Genomic DNA, 15,726 nt, shown 5'->3' on the forward strand with positions numbered 1-15,726 from the left:
AAGGCACTCTGACTCATAAAGCACTTGTAAGAGTGGCACTGGTCCTCCAGGAGTCGCTGAGGTCACTGTGGGCGCCTGCTGCTTTCATTCCTCTCCTTTTCTCTCATTATTTTGATCGTCATATATTACTTATTTGTGGAGTCTAAAAACTGATACAAATGAACTTATTATTTAAAATAATTTTAATTCAAAGGCACTCTGACTCATAAAGCACTTATAACAGTGGGACTGGTCCTCCAGGAGTCGCTGAGGTCACTGTGGACACCTGCTGCTTTCGTTCCTCTCCTTTTCTCTCATTATTTTGATCAGTCTCTGTCCTCTTCCCACCTTCTTCTCTCTCAGAGCCAGGTCTTAAGACTTGGTGTAGGGTTAGGTGGGCTTCTCAGGTGGCACTAGTGGTAAAGAATGTGCCTGCCAATGCAGGAAACACAGAAGACATAGGTTCGATCCCTGGGTGGGGAAGATCCCCAGGCATAGGAAATTGCAGCCTGCTCCAGTATTTTTGCCTGGGAAATCCCATGGACAGTGGAGCCTGGGAGGCTACAGTCCATGGGGTTGAAAAGGAGTTGGACACAACTGAGAGGCTGAGCACCCATGCATGTAGGGGTAGGTGACCCAAAGTACGTCAACCTTACTTCTTCCTCAAGATTTTCCAAGCTGGGTGGGTCTGAGAGGGAAAATCAATTTTCCTCCATGCTTTTGGAGTTACTAGGATGTGGGACTGGAAGCTGCTGGCAACCACAGCTCCTGCTACATGTAGAGAGAGGATCAGTAGAGAGACAAGATTTAAGCAGCTTCAAAGCCAGGCGGTCTGACTGATGGCTCGGTAGGTGAGAGTGAGGGGACATTCAGGGGGCATCAGAAGCCATGGATCCTGTCTGCCTCTAAAGATAAACTCCATTCTTGCCTTCTGCATTGTGCTTACCTCAGGCTGCCCAGACATCCTCTTACTAAGCTAGTTTGAATTCAGTTTGCATCACTGACAATGGGAAGAGTCTTGAAAGTACCACTAGGAAAGCCATAGTGGACTCCCCGTTGTCATCTGAAAATGCAGGCCAAACTTCAATGTTCATTAAAAAAATTATTTCAAACTTGAAAGTGCACATTTTGGTCTATGTGAGGATTTGTCCATTTTAGGGTTTTGGTGGCTTTAAAACTTTTTGTTGGTTCTCTTCTCACTTTTTTTAACATTCAGTTTCTTTCCCAAACACAAAATACTTTCTGAAAGTGCTGGAACAACACAACCATGACGAAATGAGCATTTGAGTATTTACTGTACCAGGCGACTGAGCGACTTCACTTTCACTTTTCACTTTTATGCATTGGAGAAGGAAATGGCAACCCACTCCAGTGTTCTTGCCTGGAGAATCCCAGGGACGGGGGAGCCTGGTGGGCTGCCGTCTATGGGGTCACACGGAGTCGGACACGACTGAAGCGACTTAGCAGCAGCAGCAGCAGCAGCAGGTGCCACTCTATTTGTATTAACACTTTTCACCCTCATGAAAGCCTATGAAACATAGTGTCACTTCCCCCATTTAACAGATGAGGCACAGAATGATTAAGCAGTTAACCCTGGGATCACTCAGCTAAGTTAGTGGCAGAGAGAAGGCTTGCACACAAATTTGTAAGTTCAGAGGTAGAGCTCTTTTTGTATTGAAAACCATTGATTTTGTTCAGTTATGATGATCGTATTTAAAACTGAATTATAAATTTCTAAGTTTTGGAAATAATTTTGTGCTGTTTTTCAAGGCAATGAAAAAGCTACAAATGTCCTTCAGTTCAGTTTAGTTCAGTTGCCCAGTCGTGTCTGACTCTTTGTGACCCCATGAATCGCAGCACGCCAGGCCTCCCTGTCCATCACCAACTCCTGGAGTTTACCCAAACTCATGTCCATAGAGTCGGTGATGCCATCCAGCCATCTCATCCTCTGTCGTCCCCTTCTCCTCCTGCCCACAATCCCTCCCAGCCTCAGGGTCTTTTCCAATGAGTCAACTCTTTGCATGAGGTGGCCAAAGTACTGGAGTTTCAGCTTTAGCATCATTCCTTCCAAAGAAATCCCAGGGCTGATCTCCTTCAGAATGGACTGGTTGGATCTCCTTGCAGTCCAAGGGACTCTCAAGAGTTTTCTTTAAAGGTATTCAACTCTATAACTTGAACTCACACATTTAAAAAAATATATGCATTTATTTATTTGGCTGCTCTTTGTCTCAGTTGCGGCATGTGGGATCTCTAGTTGCAACATGTGAACTCTTAATTGCGGCATGTGGGATCTAGTTCCCCTACCAGGGATCAAGCCTGGGCTCCCTGCACTAGGAACTCAGAGTCTTAGCCACCAGACCACCAGGGAAGTCCCTGAACTGGTGTATTAAGAGACTCTAGCCCACAGAGGTTTTCCTCTGCTTTTCTGTGGTAGAGGTACATTCCCACTTCTGTACCAGCTGGACCATCCTATGGATGGATCTTCATGTAAGTACTGACTTCACCAAAAAACCAAACTGGTAGCAGTCTGATCATGAGGAATGAGTCTGAAATGGAAGAGGGGAATGTTGGAAGTCCCCAGGTCTCCTTTCAGTTCTTCACAGCATTGTATCACCACCCCTCATGCATTTGGTGAGTAAGGAACCTCATCTCTCTGGCCAGCATTTCATCCTGCAATGGCATACAATGGATGAATAGAAATGGTTAAAATGTTCAGCCCCATTTGCTAATGTCCCAGAAGCACATCGAAAGCAGGAAAAGTTCAACCAAGGTTCATCCCTCTGTCATTCCAGTGAAACATTTCACACAGTTGCTGGGGAATTAGGTTGAAACCCATAGTTGTCATCCGGGGACTTTGGTGAAGTGTTCATTTCTTACCTGTTACCATTTCCTTTTTGAGCAACTGCGAAAACAGTGATCTCCTTAAGTCTCCAGCAGAAGGGAAGAGGGGACTCAAACACCCTTGACCCTCTCATTTCCTGTGAGATTGTGAAACAAAAAAGGTAAACATTTAAGGGGATGTGGTAACTGGGAACAATTGTCCCCATTGTGGAAGGAATACTGGTTTCTTTTTTACACAAACTCTTCCTAGTGGAAAGGCTGAACCGAAGAAGTCAGCTCTGCCACGGGCCCTAGAGGTTGCCCGGATTCACAGGGAGAAAATCCAGGGAGATTTGCTTTGTGGGAAGTGTGTAGACTTTGAAGGGGTTGGGCTACAGCGTCCTTGGGTCACATAAAACAGTTGTCTTTAAAGAAAGTCCTTCCGAGTGCTTCAGGCCTGGCATCCTTCTATGAGGATCCGCATCACTCAATAACCTCATTACTGAGAGTCTGAAACTTGGGTGACCGTGCTGTAATCCGAGACCCCTTGCTCAGAAGCCCTTGGCAGCTCTCTGACTTTCTTCCTCTTTAGATTTCCCTACTGAGAGCCCTTCACAGAACAAGGTCATGGTGATCTATGGCAGTGGCTCACGCCAGGCCTCTCCAGGCCTCCTTGGCCAAGACACAAGAGTCTTTTTGCAAAATCTCAGGATGGTTCCGTGATGGAGGGCAAAGGGCTCCAGCAGAACCAATTCAGCAGTGTCCCTTGGTCTTTATTTTTTAATTATTTGACTGAAAGAATTCCATAGGGACTTCCCTGGTGGTCCAGTGGTTAAGATTCCTCATTTCCAATGCACAGGACATGGGTTTGATCCCTGGTCTGGGAATTAAGATCTGACATGCTGTGTGGCATGGTACCCCTGTCCCCCAAAATAAATAAAAGTAAAAAAAAAAAAAGACTTCCTTGGTGGCTTAGAGAATCTGAGTTAAAGAATCTGCCTGCAACTGCAGGAGAACTGAGTTCAAGTCTTGGGTCAGAACTGAGTTCTGGAGAAAGGAGTGGTTACTCACTCCAGTATAATTGCCTGGAGAACCCCATGGACAGAGGAGTCTGGTGGGCTATAATCCATGGGGTCACAAAGAGTCAGACACGACTGAGTGACTACACACTTAACTTCAAAAAAGAAAAAAAGAGTTCCATAACTACAGGGAAAGACTTCTTTGGGGTCAGGGTGAACTATTTTTTTGTTCATTCAGCAAATTCTTACTCAGGAATTACTGTGTGTGTGTGTGTGTGTGTGTGTTTCTGCCCCAGGTTCTACCATTTTATCTTTGACTTTGATTCTTGACACAGAGCTCCTAAAAACCCTTGTAATTTTCTGAGTGAGAGAAGCACCTTTTGTTCTTAAGAGGTAGCTCCTGGATGGCTCCAGGATAGGGATCAGTCACCAGAAGACCAAGCCATGATTAGAAGCTTGGCACCTTCAGCGTCACCTCCCATTCTCTAGAGAAGAGAGAGGAGCTGGAAAATGACTTAAGGATCCATCGTGCTGCCATGATGGAGTCTCCATAAGAATCCCCAAAGTACAGGGTTCAGAGAGCTTCCTGTTGGTGAACACATCCCCCGACCAGGATGGTGACACACTCACCCCCAACTCCATGGGCACAGTAGGTTCCTGGGCTGGGGACCCTTGGGACCTTGTGTACTTCTTCACTTGTACACGTTATCCTTTTTTGTATAATAAACCAATAAATGTTAGTGTTTTCTTAAGATCTATGGGTCGTTCTAGCATCTGCTCAAATCCAAGAAGGGGAATGTAGGAATCCTGATTCATAACCAGCCAGTCAGAAGCACAGATGACAACATGGATTTGCAGCTGGTGACTGGAGTGGGGGATGTCTTGTGGGACTGAGCCTTTGCCCTTTGGGACAGAACAGAACTGAGTTGAATCATAGAACATGCAGTTGGTGTCTGCAGGAGGGCTGGACTATTGTCTGGTGTGGGAAAACCCACACACATCTGGTGTCAGGAGTGAAGACTTGAGAGTAGGGGAAAATAGTGTGGTTTTCCTAAACAACCTGGAATTGCCCTAATCTCTGGGCATACAATATTGCTGAAGCTGAAGCTCCAATAATCTGGCCACCTGATGTGAAGAGCCAACTGATTAGAAAGGACCCTGATGCTAGGAAAGATGGAAGGCAAAAGGAAAAGGGGGTGGCAGAGGATGAGATGGTTAGGTAGCATCATTGACTCAGTGAGCATAAATTTGAGCAAACTCCAGTAGATAGTAGAGAACAGAGTTGCCTGGTGTGCTGCAGTCCGTGGAGTCGAAGAGAGCTGGACATGACTTAGTGACTAAAAAACAATAACTGGGCATACAGTAGTGACCAAGTCAGACAATGTGTTCAGACTCATAGAATTTATAAGAAAATGGCCAGTAACAATTACAGTTTGATAAATACTTTGATGGGTAAACTCCAGGAGATAGTGAAAGACAGGGAAGCCTGGAGTGCTGCAGTTCATGGTGTCACAAAGAGTCGGACACAACTTAGCAACTGAACAACAACAGCAGCGATGGGCCAAGTCGGGGGTCATGCAAAAATTCCCGAGAGTTTCTGTCCTGGGTTTTTGGTTGGGAAAGGCAAAAAGAAGGAATGATTCATCCAGACCAGAGAAGGTCTCCCTCCTACTGTCTGATTTCTTCTAGACTGACTTCTTTGAGGTGGTGAATGAACTCCTTTAAGACATATATTTAAGAGAAAATAATACGATGCCTTATTTATTTAAATTTTTGATATATTTTTACTAACCACACAGATCTACTGAAAAGTTGCAAATACAGTAGAAAAAAACTTTGTTCCTGAGCTATTTAAGAGTAAGTTGCCAACCTGATGACCCATCAAAACCAAATACGTCAGCTGGTACTTCTACAAACAAGGACATGCTCCTCCATAACTGCCATCAACCATCAGCACCAGGAAATTAGCTGCGACTCATCACCATCACCATACTCTCAGACACCACTTGAGTTTGTCAGTTGTTCCAAGAATGGCCTTTATGGTGGAAGGATCCAGTTCACGGTCATGTACTGATTGTGTCATATACCCTTCCTCACTGTTTCCTTGACCTTTGTGACCTTGTTATTTTTGAAGAGAATGGGACAGTTGTTTTGTAGACTCTTCCTGCACTTTCATTTGTCTGATGTTTCCTCATTCATCTATGTGAGTGTGCTCAGTCGTGTCCGACTCTTTGCATCCCCAAGGACTGTAATCCGCCAGGCTCTTCTGTCCACAGGATTTTTCCAGGCACGAACACTGAAGTGGGTTGTCACTCCCTTCTTTGGGGAATCTTCATGACCCAGGGATTGAACCCATATCTCTTAACGTCTCTTACATTAGCAGGCAGATTCTTTACCACTGCACTACCCAGGAAACCTGATATTTCCTCATGGTTAGATTTAAATTGTGCATCTTTAGCAGACACAGCTCAGAGGTGAGGTTGTGTTCTTTATGGCATCATCACGCGTGGTGCAGGATTGTGAATTGTTCCATCATTAGATAAAATGGCATTTGCTAGGCTTCTTCACCAGGAAACCACTCTTTTGCTCTCTGTGATTAATATGTATTTTTAAAATTATGTTTATTTTATTTATTTATTTGGCTGTGCCAGGCCCTACTTTGAAGCTGCAGCATGAAAACTCCCAGTTGCAGCATGTGAATCCAGTTCTCTGACCAGGGATGGAACCAGAGATGGAACCAGGGATGGAAGCCAGGCCCCCGTACCCCCTTGCTGGGAGCTTGGAGTCCCAGCCACTGGACCACCAGGGAAGTCTCAATATATATTTTGAGGGAGGAACTGAAAACATCCCATTTCTTATCAAGTCCTTAATGCAGTATGGATTCATGATTTTCTGTTTTATTCAATGGGTTATGTATGTACTCAGTCTCTCAGTTGTGTCTGACTCTCTGTGGCCCCGTGGACTGTAGCCCATCAGGCTCCTCTGTCCATGGGGTTTTCCAGGCAAGAATACTGGAGTGGGTTGCCCAGGGATCAAACCTGAGTCTCTTGCATCTCCTGCATTGGCAGGTAGATTCTTTACCCCCCAGTGACACCTGGGAAGCCCTCAATGGGTTGTAATCCGTTACAATTCTTTTTATGCTCAAATTGTGTTATATTTGAGCCCCTTCAAGCTGACTTCTGTGTCTTTGTGACATTTCCCTGTCATCCTTTGAGCATTTCCATATTTTTTCCTGACACAGATAGATGTTCTAGGTTCGACTTCTACATACCCTGTCCTAGCCCTAGAACCAGCTGCTTCTCCAAGGAGCTTTTAGTGGGGAATGGTACTTAGAAACCACGATCTGGGCACTAGGTGTGCTCATGGCTATGGAGCTATTGCTGCACCAAGAACCTCTCGGTAGACAGAGCTAGAAAATACACGAATGTGTCAACACACACACATTCATTTCCATGTGTATTTTTATTGACACCTTTGAGTTCACACCAACACCTTCAATTTCAATCCAATATCACAGGGCTCTTTCTCATCTTCTCTATTTCCATATTTGCAATTCCTTTCTCTTACAGTGAGAAACCTAGATCCCATTTTTCTAAGTATACTTACTTATTTGATCCATGCCCTGTATAGAATCAGTCTCCACCCCTCCTCCCCCATGTGGACTTCCTCCCTCTATCGGCTCTGACACCCTATCTGGACCTAGAATATGCATAGAATCCTGAGCTCTGAGTCCCCTCTCTGGGCCACCTCTCCTCACACACACCTCCTTTGCTCTATTGACCTTCATGAATTACAGACTTAATTATTGAGAAAGGGACAAGATGCTAAGAGAAGGAAAAAGGGAGAAAAAAAAAAAAGGAAAGGAAAGGGGAGACACGTGAGGGAGGTCAGGAAGGGCCACTTGCAAGCTTTTAGCTTCCATTTCCTTGGTTGCACCTTTAAAGTTCTGTGTTGTCTATCATCACCTCAGAATTCATGTTTACTTTGCACAAGTGCTCCTGGTTCAGCAGCCTCTCCATTCCTCTCTCTACTTCCCTATCTGTATCCAAGAATCTATCCATCCTGGTCTCAGCTGCTCGTGGAATTAGCTCCAGAGTGTGCAGTTCTGGACTATCTGGTTTGTCAGCGTCTTTGAAGAACCAGTTGTCTGAAAAGAATGAAGGATCTTAGCTTCCCTCCAGCAGAGCACGTAGAAGGTAAGCACAGGACATCTGATATCTCAGGTGTAATTCCATGCAATTATGAGATCATATCTCTGAAAGGGAAAAGGCAGTTAAATATATCCTTTAAGGTTTTGTTCACTTGTTAAAACGCGAGTTAGCACCATTGTTTGTTATTCAGATAATTTTGTCATTTAAATAGGTTTTCAATACCTCAGTATTGCTCAGTTCAACTTTCCTAAAGCTAATTAAGAATGTCAGAAAAATACAACTCAGTTAATACTAAGAATTTGAAAGTCTAAAGGTACTCCTTAAATTTAAATGTAACATTTCAAGAAGATTCAATCTTCTTTAATTAATCTAGATTTAATGTCTGCTTCCATTAAAATTAATTAATAAACAAAACAAAACAAAAATCCTCAGAACAACTCGAGCTATAACATACTTCAGTTGAAAATTTAATTTTACATTGCATCTGCCTTGAGAAGTGGTACATCTTAGGGATTTTTAAAATAGAAGTAAGACCAGGACAACTATAGAAAGTTCTAATATAAATGTCTAATCTAATATAAGTGATCCTCATGCATGGATTATATGAGCACCTCAGAGCTCAAACACCTCAAAGATAAAAACTATCTTATTTAGGGTGACTCAGTCCAGTGACATATGCTTTTGTCAATGTCACAGGAAAATGACAATGCTGGAATTTTAGTATTTATTTCAAGTAATATGAAATGCTATTTTTTAATGACGTCAGAATTCTATTTAAAGATTTTCAAATTCATTAGATGGTATAACTGGAGATGAAAACTGAACCTCCATAAGCATTCCATCTCTTGGAGTCTGGTTTGTCCAAGCTTTGCACCTCCTTCACATCTATACCCCTCCCCAGGAGCCGTTGGAGCCCTGTGAGCTCACAGATCACAGACCCTAACCACTGTCCCTGAGTTGAGGGAATTTGCCTTAGGATGGTGGCAAGAGGACTTGGTGGGGAGGTGCAGGTGGTAAGTGGTGATGAGGATTGGGAGAGCTTGGAATAAAGATGTCCAGATTGGGTGGATATCAGGAGGGATTCAGAGGAGAAGGGTTGAAGAGCCAAAAGGCTAAGCTAATTGCCAAAAAAGTCTAAAATGCAATGATGTTACATTCACAAACATAATTAAGTACCTAAAAATACTATAATATCAAAAAGGAGTGAGGAGGCTTCAGGGGAGTAATGGTACTGCTCACTATTTTGATTAGAATGATGGTTTCATGGATGTATGAACACACAAAGCTTTTCTAACTGCACACATTTACAAAAATTTTTATTTTGGCTGTTCGGGGTCTTAGTTGCAGCCTGTGGGATCTTGGCTTTTCAGTCTTTGTTGAGGCATGTGGAATCTTTCGTTGAGGCATGTGGGATCTAGTTCCCTGATCAGGGATGGAACCTGGGCCCCCTGCATTGGGAGCGTGGAGTCTTAGCTACTGAATCATCAGGGAAATCCCTAATTGTACACTTCCTAATGTGCACTTTATCTTTTGTCTGTTTTACTTTGTGCCTTAAAATGTGTGTGCTAAGTCATTTCAGTCATGTCCAACTCTTTGTGACCCTATAGACTAGAGCCCACCAGTCTCCTCTGTCCATGGGATTCTCCAGACAAGAATACTGGAGTGGGTTGTCATTTCCTCCTCCAGGGGATCTTCCCAACCCAGGGTTTGAACCTGAGTCTCTTATATCTCCTGAATTGGCAGGTGGGTTCTTTACCAGCACCACCTGGGAAGCCCTTATGTCTTAACAAAACTCTTTAAAAAAATATGGTACACAGTAATGGTAGAAACCTGTACAACCATTGCTGAGTGAGTGAGTGCTGTGTCAAAGTCTGAGCAGGTCACCCTGATATTGGGCTTTCTGTTTGGACCTGGGAAGGGTCTGGGCCAGTGATTTATTATAGAAATGAATTCTTTTGCCAAGTCACGGTAGCCTCACAATCTTAACTGCCTTCAGTGAGTTTTTTTCATGGGGGCTGGGAATTAAGCAGAGGGCTCTGATTTGTGTTTTAATTTTCATTAGTCCTTGCATGCAGGTGTCGGGGAGGAAAAAAATGTTTCCTCCACCCTCTTAGGTTCTGTGCTGAGGGACTTAGAATTAAATGAAAAAAGATAGTTTAAGGGGGGCAGAATATGCAAGTTTAAAACACATTTACATAAATGAGAGTTCACATTAACAAAGTAGAACTCAAAGAATCAGTAGATTTGGGGATATCATAAAAGATACCATTTTTAACCAAGGAAGGAGAGTTTGGGCTTCAAGAGATGATAAATCCTGGGGAAGAAAGTAGAAAATATATGGGGGAACTAATGGAAGATAAAAGTTCTTATAGTCAGGGCTGTTGCATGTTTGTTGAAATACTGATTTATTTATTTGGCTGTTACCAGGTCTTTCTAGGTGGCGCAGCTGGTAAAGAATCCTCCTGCCAATTCAGGAAGCACAAGAGATTCTGGTTCGATCCCTGGGTTGGGAAGACCCCCTGGAGGAGGAAATGGCAACCTATTCCAGTATTCTTGCCTGGAAAATCCCATGGACAAAGGAGCCTTTCGGGCTACAGTCCATGGGCTTGCAAAGATTCAAATATGACTGAGCCCAGCATGCGCACACACACACACACACACACACACACACACACACACCCCAGGTCTTGGTTTCAGCATGCGGGGTCCCCTGAATGGGTATCAGGCTCGTGCCTCCTGCACTGGGAGCACAGTCTCAGACACTGGACTGCTGGGATAGTCCCGGCAGGTCTGACGCCACCTCGGCTTGCTGTCACTTTTCATCTCTGTCATGAGTTCTCTCCTCTTCTGGTACAGGGGTGGGGTGGGACCGTGGGATTTGGGGAGTGCGAGTGGGGACAGAGGACACTTTCATACTTGCAAATGTGTGCCCTGATCTTAGGCAGTTAAGGGGAGAGCAGAGAGCTTCTCCTGCATTTGCTGATTCTCAATTGCTTTCAACTCAAAATAATTCTTATGCCAAAGAGGAAGATTTTGGGGTGGTGAATTCTTATCTCCTTCCCAGGGAAAACCACCAGGAACTGAAACTTTTAGAAGACTTTGTGCCTCAGCTCCCCACCCATGTTACTGTTACTTGATTGTGAGACAGAGAGTTACAGGAGCCTCATGCAAACCTCGAGGATAGAGCAGGTGCCTCCTCTGGGGTTAGCATTTTGCATCTTGACTATCTCCTTGTCTGTGTCTCTGAGTCTGCATCCTACTCCCTCTGTCTTGCCTGGGGCACCCTGTTTTGTCTGACTTTCCAACTTCCTCCCTCCTTGCTCTTACATCCTGAGCTAGGGCTCCAGGAATGGCTTTTATCACTTTAAAAACATTGTGCAGTATTTTGCCTCTTGATGTTGTTTCTGTCAGATGCACACTGTGTTTGAGTTCACTGACTTGATGCACTCTACCAACACTGAGAATTTAGTTTTCCAAGAAAAAAATCTATTTTATTTTGTTTAATATTGTCCATATAACATCTTTGTACTTAAATAATATCCCCTTCCCCCCTTTTTTAAAGAAGGAACTTGGCTCAAAAACCTCAAAGGCTGTGGCCACCAACTGAGATCCTAAAATGACCTAGAAGTGGAGCTGGGTCAGCGTGAAACAAAATAAACCCCTTTCCAAGAAGTTCAGCCTTGGAGAAGAGCGTTCGTGAACAAAACCGCAGGCCCCTTGCCATTCTCCGCCTTTCTGCTTTTGTTGGCTGCAGTCCTGTCATCTTCCCTCCTAACCAAAACAATGCCTCTGAGACGATGCAGATTTTTACATTTTTTCCTTAAAAAAAAAGTTCTATATCTCAAATATGTAAGAATTCAGTATAGAATGTACCTTTGAAAAAGTACATACTGATGTCTGAAACACAGTCCTCCAACCACCATTAAAAAAGATTCAATATCTGACACACGTCTCAGAGTTCCAAGGTCACAGATTTCTTAAACTTTGTAAGAACAGCCAGACCAGCTCACATATGCTAAAATGTATTCTAAATGGTTTAAAAGGAATAGGAAGACTTAAGTGGTTTTCTTTGCTTTTCTGGGATGTGAATGTGTTCATCAGATTCCTGCCCCTCTTAGTTTTTTTCTCTTTCTTTTTAATTGAAGAATTGGCCAGCTGTCACCCTACCCTGCCCACGACCCCATTTTATACTTTTGTAGTCCAGGAAGGGGGGTCTTTGGGCCATTTCCTTAACTCCCCCTTCCACCCAAAATTTTATCATGAGCACTTTCAAGCAAACCAGATACACACAGTGAATAAAGCAAGGCCCAGTCAGTTCAGTTCAGTTGCTCAGTCATGTCTGACTCTGCGACCCCAAGGACTGCAGCATGCTAGGCTTCCCTGTCCACCACCAACTCCCCAAGCTTGCTGAAATTCATGTCCATTGAAAAGGTGATGACACCCAACCATCTCATCCTCTGTCGTCCCTTTCTCCTCCTTCAATCTGTCCCAGCATCAGGGTCTTTTCCAATGATTCAGCTCTTTGCATCAGGTGGCCAAAGTATTGGATCTTCAGCACCAGTCCTTTCAGTGAATATTCATGCCCCCCATCCCGTTTATTAATCAACGCTGTTTCTCAATGCTGTTTCATCATCCTGCACACAGGACATAATTTTACCCATTAACACTTCAGTATGTGCCTGGGACAGAAGAAGACTTTTTCTTTTTCTATGGGTTTTGTTCAGTCACTAAGTCATGTCCAATTCTTTGTGACCCCCATGGACTATAGCATGCCAGGCTTCCCTGTCTCTTGGAGTTTGCTTAAATTCATGTCCGTTGAGTCAGTAATGCTATCTAACCATCTTCTCCTCTGCTGTCCCCTTCTCCTTTTGTCTTCAATCTTTCCCAGCATCAGGATATTTTCCAGTGAGTTGGCTCTTCGCATCAGGTGGCCAAAGTATTGGAGTTTCAGCTTCAGCATCAGTCCTTCCAATGAATATTCAGGGTTGATTTCCTTTAGGATTGACTGGTTAATCTCCTTGCTGTCCAAGGGACTCTCAAGAGTCTTCTCCAGCATCACAATTCAAAAGCATCAGTTCTTCTGTGCTCAGTCTTTCTGAGGGCAACAACTATCAACCCAACACAATTAACAAAATACCTGTAAAATAGTAAAAAGCAAGAGAGTTCCAGAAAAACATCTACTTCTGCTTTATTGACTATGCCAAAGCCTTTGACTGTGTGGACCACAACAAACTCTGGAAAATTCTTAACGACATGGGAATACCAGACCACTTGACCTACCTCTTGAGAAATCTGTATGCAGGTCAGGAAGCAACAGTTAGAACTGGACATGGAACAACAGACTGGTTCCAAATCGGGAAAGGAGTATGTCAAGGCTGTACATTGTCACCCTGCTTATTTAACTTATATGCAGAGTACATCATGAGAAACGCTGGGCTGGATGAAGCACAAGCTGAAATCAAGATTGGCAGGAGAAATATCAATAACCTCAGATATGCAGATGACACCACCCTTATGGCAGAAAGTGAAGAGGAACTCAAAAGCCTCTTGATGAAAGTGAAAGAGGAGAGTGAAAAACCTGGTTTAAAGCTCATCATTCAGAAAACTAAGATCATGGCATCTGGTCCCATCACTTGATGGCAAACAGATGGGGAGACAGAGCAAACAGTGACAGATTTAATTTTTGGGGGGCTCCAAAATCACTGGGGATGGTGATTGCAGCCATGAAATTGAAAGACACTTGCTCCTTGGAAGAAAAGCTATGACAAACCTAGACAGCATATTAAAAAGCAGAGATATTACTTTGCCAACAAAGGTCCGTCTAATCAAAGCTATGGTTTTTCCAGTAGTCATGTATGGATGTGAAAGTTGGACTATAAACAAAGAGGAGCGCCGAAGAATTGATGTTTTTGAATTGTGGTGTTGGAGAAGACTCTTGAGAGTCCCTTGGACTGCAAGGAGATCAAACCAGTCCATCTTAAAGGAAATCAGTCCTGAATATTCTTTGGAGGGACTGATGCTGAAGCTGAAAATCCAATACTTTGGCCACTGATGTGAAGAACTGATTCCTTGGAAAGACCCTGATGCTGGGAAAGCTTGAAGGCAGGAGGAGAAGGGGACGACAGAGGATGAGATGGCTGGATGGCATCACCAACTCAATGGACATGAGCTTGAGTAAACTCTAGGAGTTGGCGATGGACAGGGAGGCCTGGCGTGCTGCAGTCCATTGGGTCACAAAGAGTCAGACATGACTGAGCAACTGAATTGAACTGTAAAATAGTAACTGCTTGGGTCAGAGTGAACCACAGCCAAGCATCTGGGGATGGGATCAGGACCACCGTAGGCCTGCAGAGTTGGTGGACTGGGAGAAGTGTTGGGTGGGGACAGAGGAAGACAAGCTGGAATCCACTGATTCCTCTGTGCCCCTGTCCTGTATGGCATCATCGCAACCTTGGAGAGCCTCTGTCTCCCAAGTCTGGTGAGAATCCCTCTCTTGGCCTCTACTAACCCAGAACTACTTCAATAAAGGGGTCTACAAAAATATAGCTCCAGCTTGGCCAGGATGACACAGTACAAACTGCTGCAATCATCTGATACCCAACTGAGTTCAAATTTCCCCCAGGGCCTCAATAATGGGATTTTACAGTTAATTTGTTCAAAATTGGATCCAAACAATATCCAAATATTGCATTTGACTGTTAGATCTCTTATGCTTCTTTCAAGCTGAAATAACCCCCTCCTCCTTTTTTTCCATGATGTTTGTTTGTTGGAGAACCTGGGTTGTCTGTCCTGTAGAAAGTCCCCACATTTTATGGAGGTTTCTTTAAAAAGTTAAAATAGAGCTTGTGATCCTGCAATCCCACTCCTGGGCATGCATCTGGAGAAAAAGCATGATCCAAAAGGATACACACAACCCACTGTGCATTGCAGCACTGTTTACAATGGCCCAGACATGGAAGCAACCTAAATGTCCATCAACAGAGGAACGGATAAAGAAGATGTGGTACAGATATACAATGGAATATTACTTAGCCATTAAAAAGAATGAAATAATGCCATTTCCAACAACATGAATGGAACTAGAGAGTGTTCCAACTGAGTGAAATAAGTCAGAGAAGGAGAAATATCCTATGACGTTCTTTATTTGTGGAATCTAAAAATAAATGATACAAATGAACTTACTTACAACACAGAAAGAGATTCACAGACTTAGAGAAGCAAAGCATGGCTGCTGGGGGGAGGGAATAGTTAGGGACTTTGGGAAGGTCATGTACACACTACTATATTCAAAATGGATAACCAACAAAAACCTACTGTATAGCACATGGAACTCTGCTCAGTGTTATGTGCCAGTGGGAGTGGGAGAGGGTTTTGGGGGAGAATGGATACATGTGTATGTATGGCTGAGTCCCTCTGCTGTCCACTTGAAACTATCACAGCATTATTAATCAGCTATACCCCAACACAGAATGTTTTTGGTGTTAAAAAAAAAAGACTTCCACATTAAAAAAAATGAATGATATTACAGTAAAACCATGGCCAATCTAAGTAAAGTCCCTGATGCCAGGAAAGATTAAAGGTAGGAGGAGAAGGGAGCGACAGAGGATGAGATGGTTGGATGGCGTCACCGACTTGGTGGATATGAGTTTGAGCAAGCTCTGGGAGTTGGTGATAAACAGGGAAGCCTGGTGTGCTGCAGTCCATGGGGTTGCAAAGAGTCGACATGACTGACTGAACTGAACTGAACTGAATATAAT

This window comes from Bos mutus, chromosome 16, assembly GCF_027580195.1.
Source record: "Bos mutus isolate GX-2022 chromosome 16, NWIPB_WYAK_1.1, whole genome shotgun sequence".
In the NCBI taxonomy this organism is placed as follows: domain Eukaryota; kingdom Metazoa; phylum Chordata; class Mammalia; order Artiodactyla; family Bovidae; genus Bos; species Bos mutus.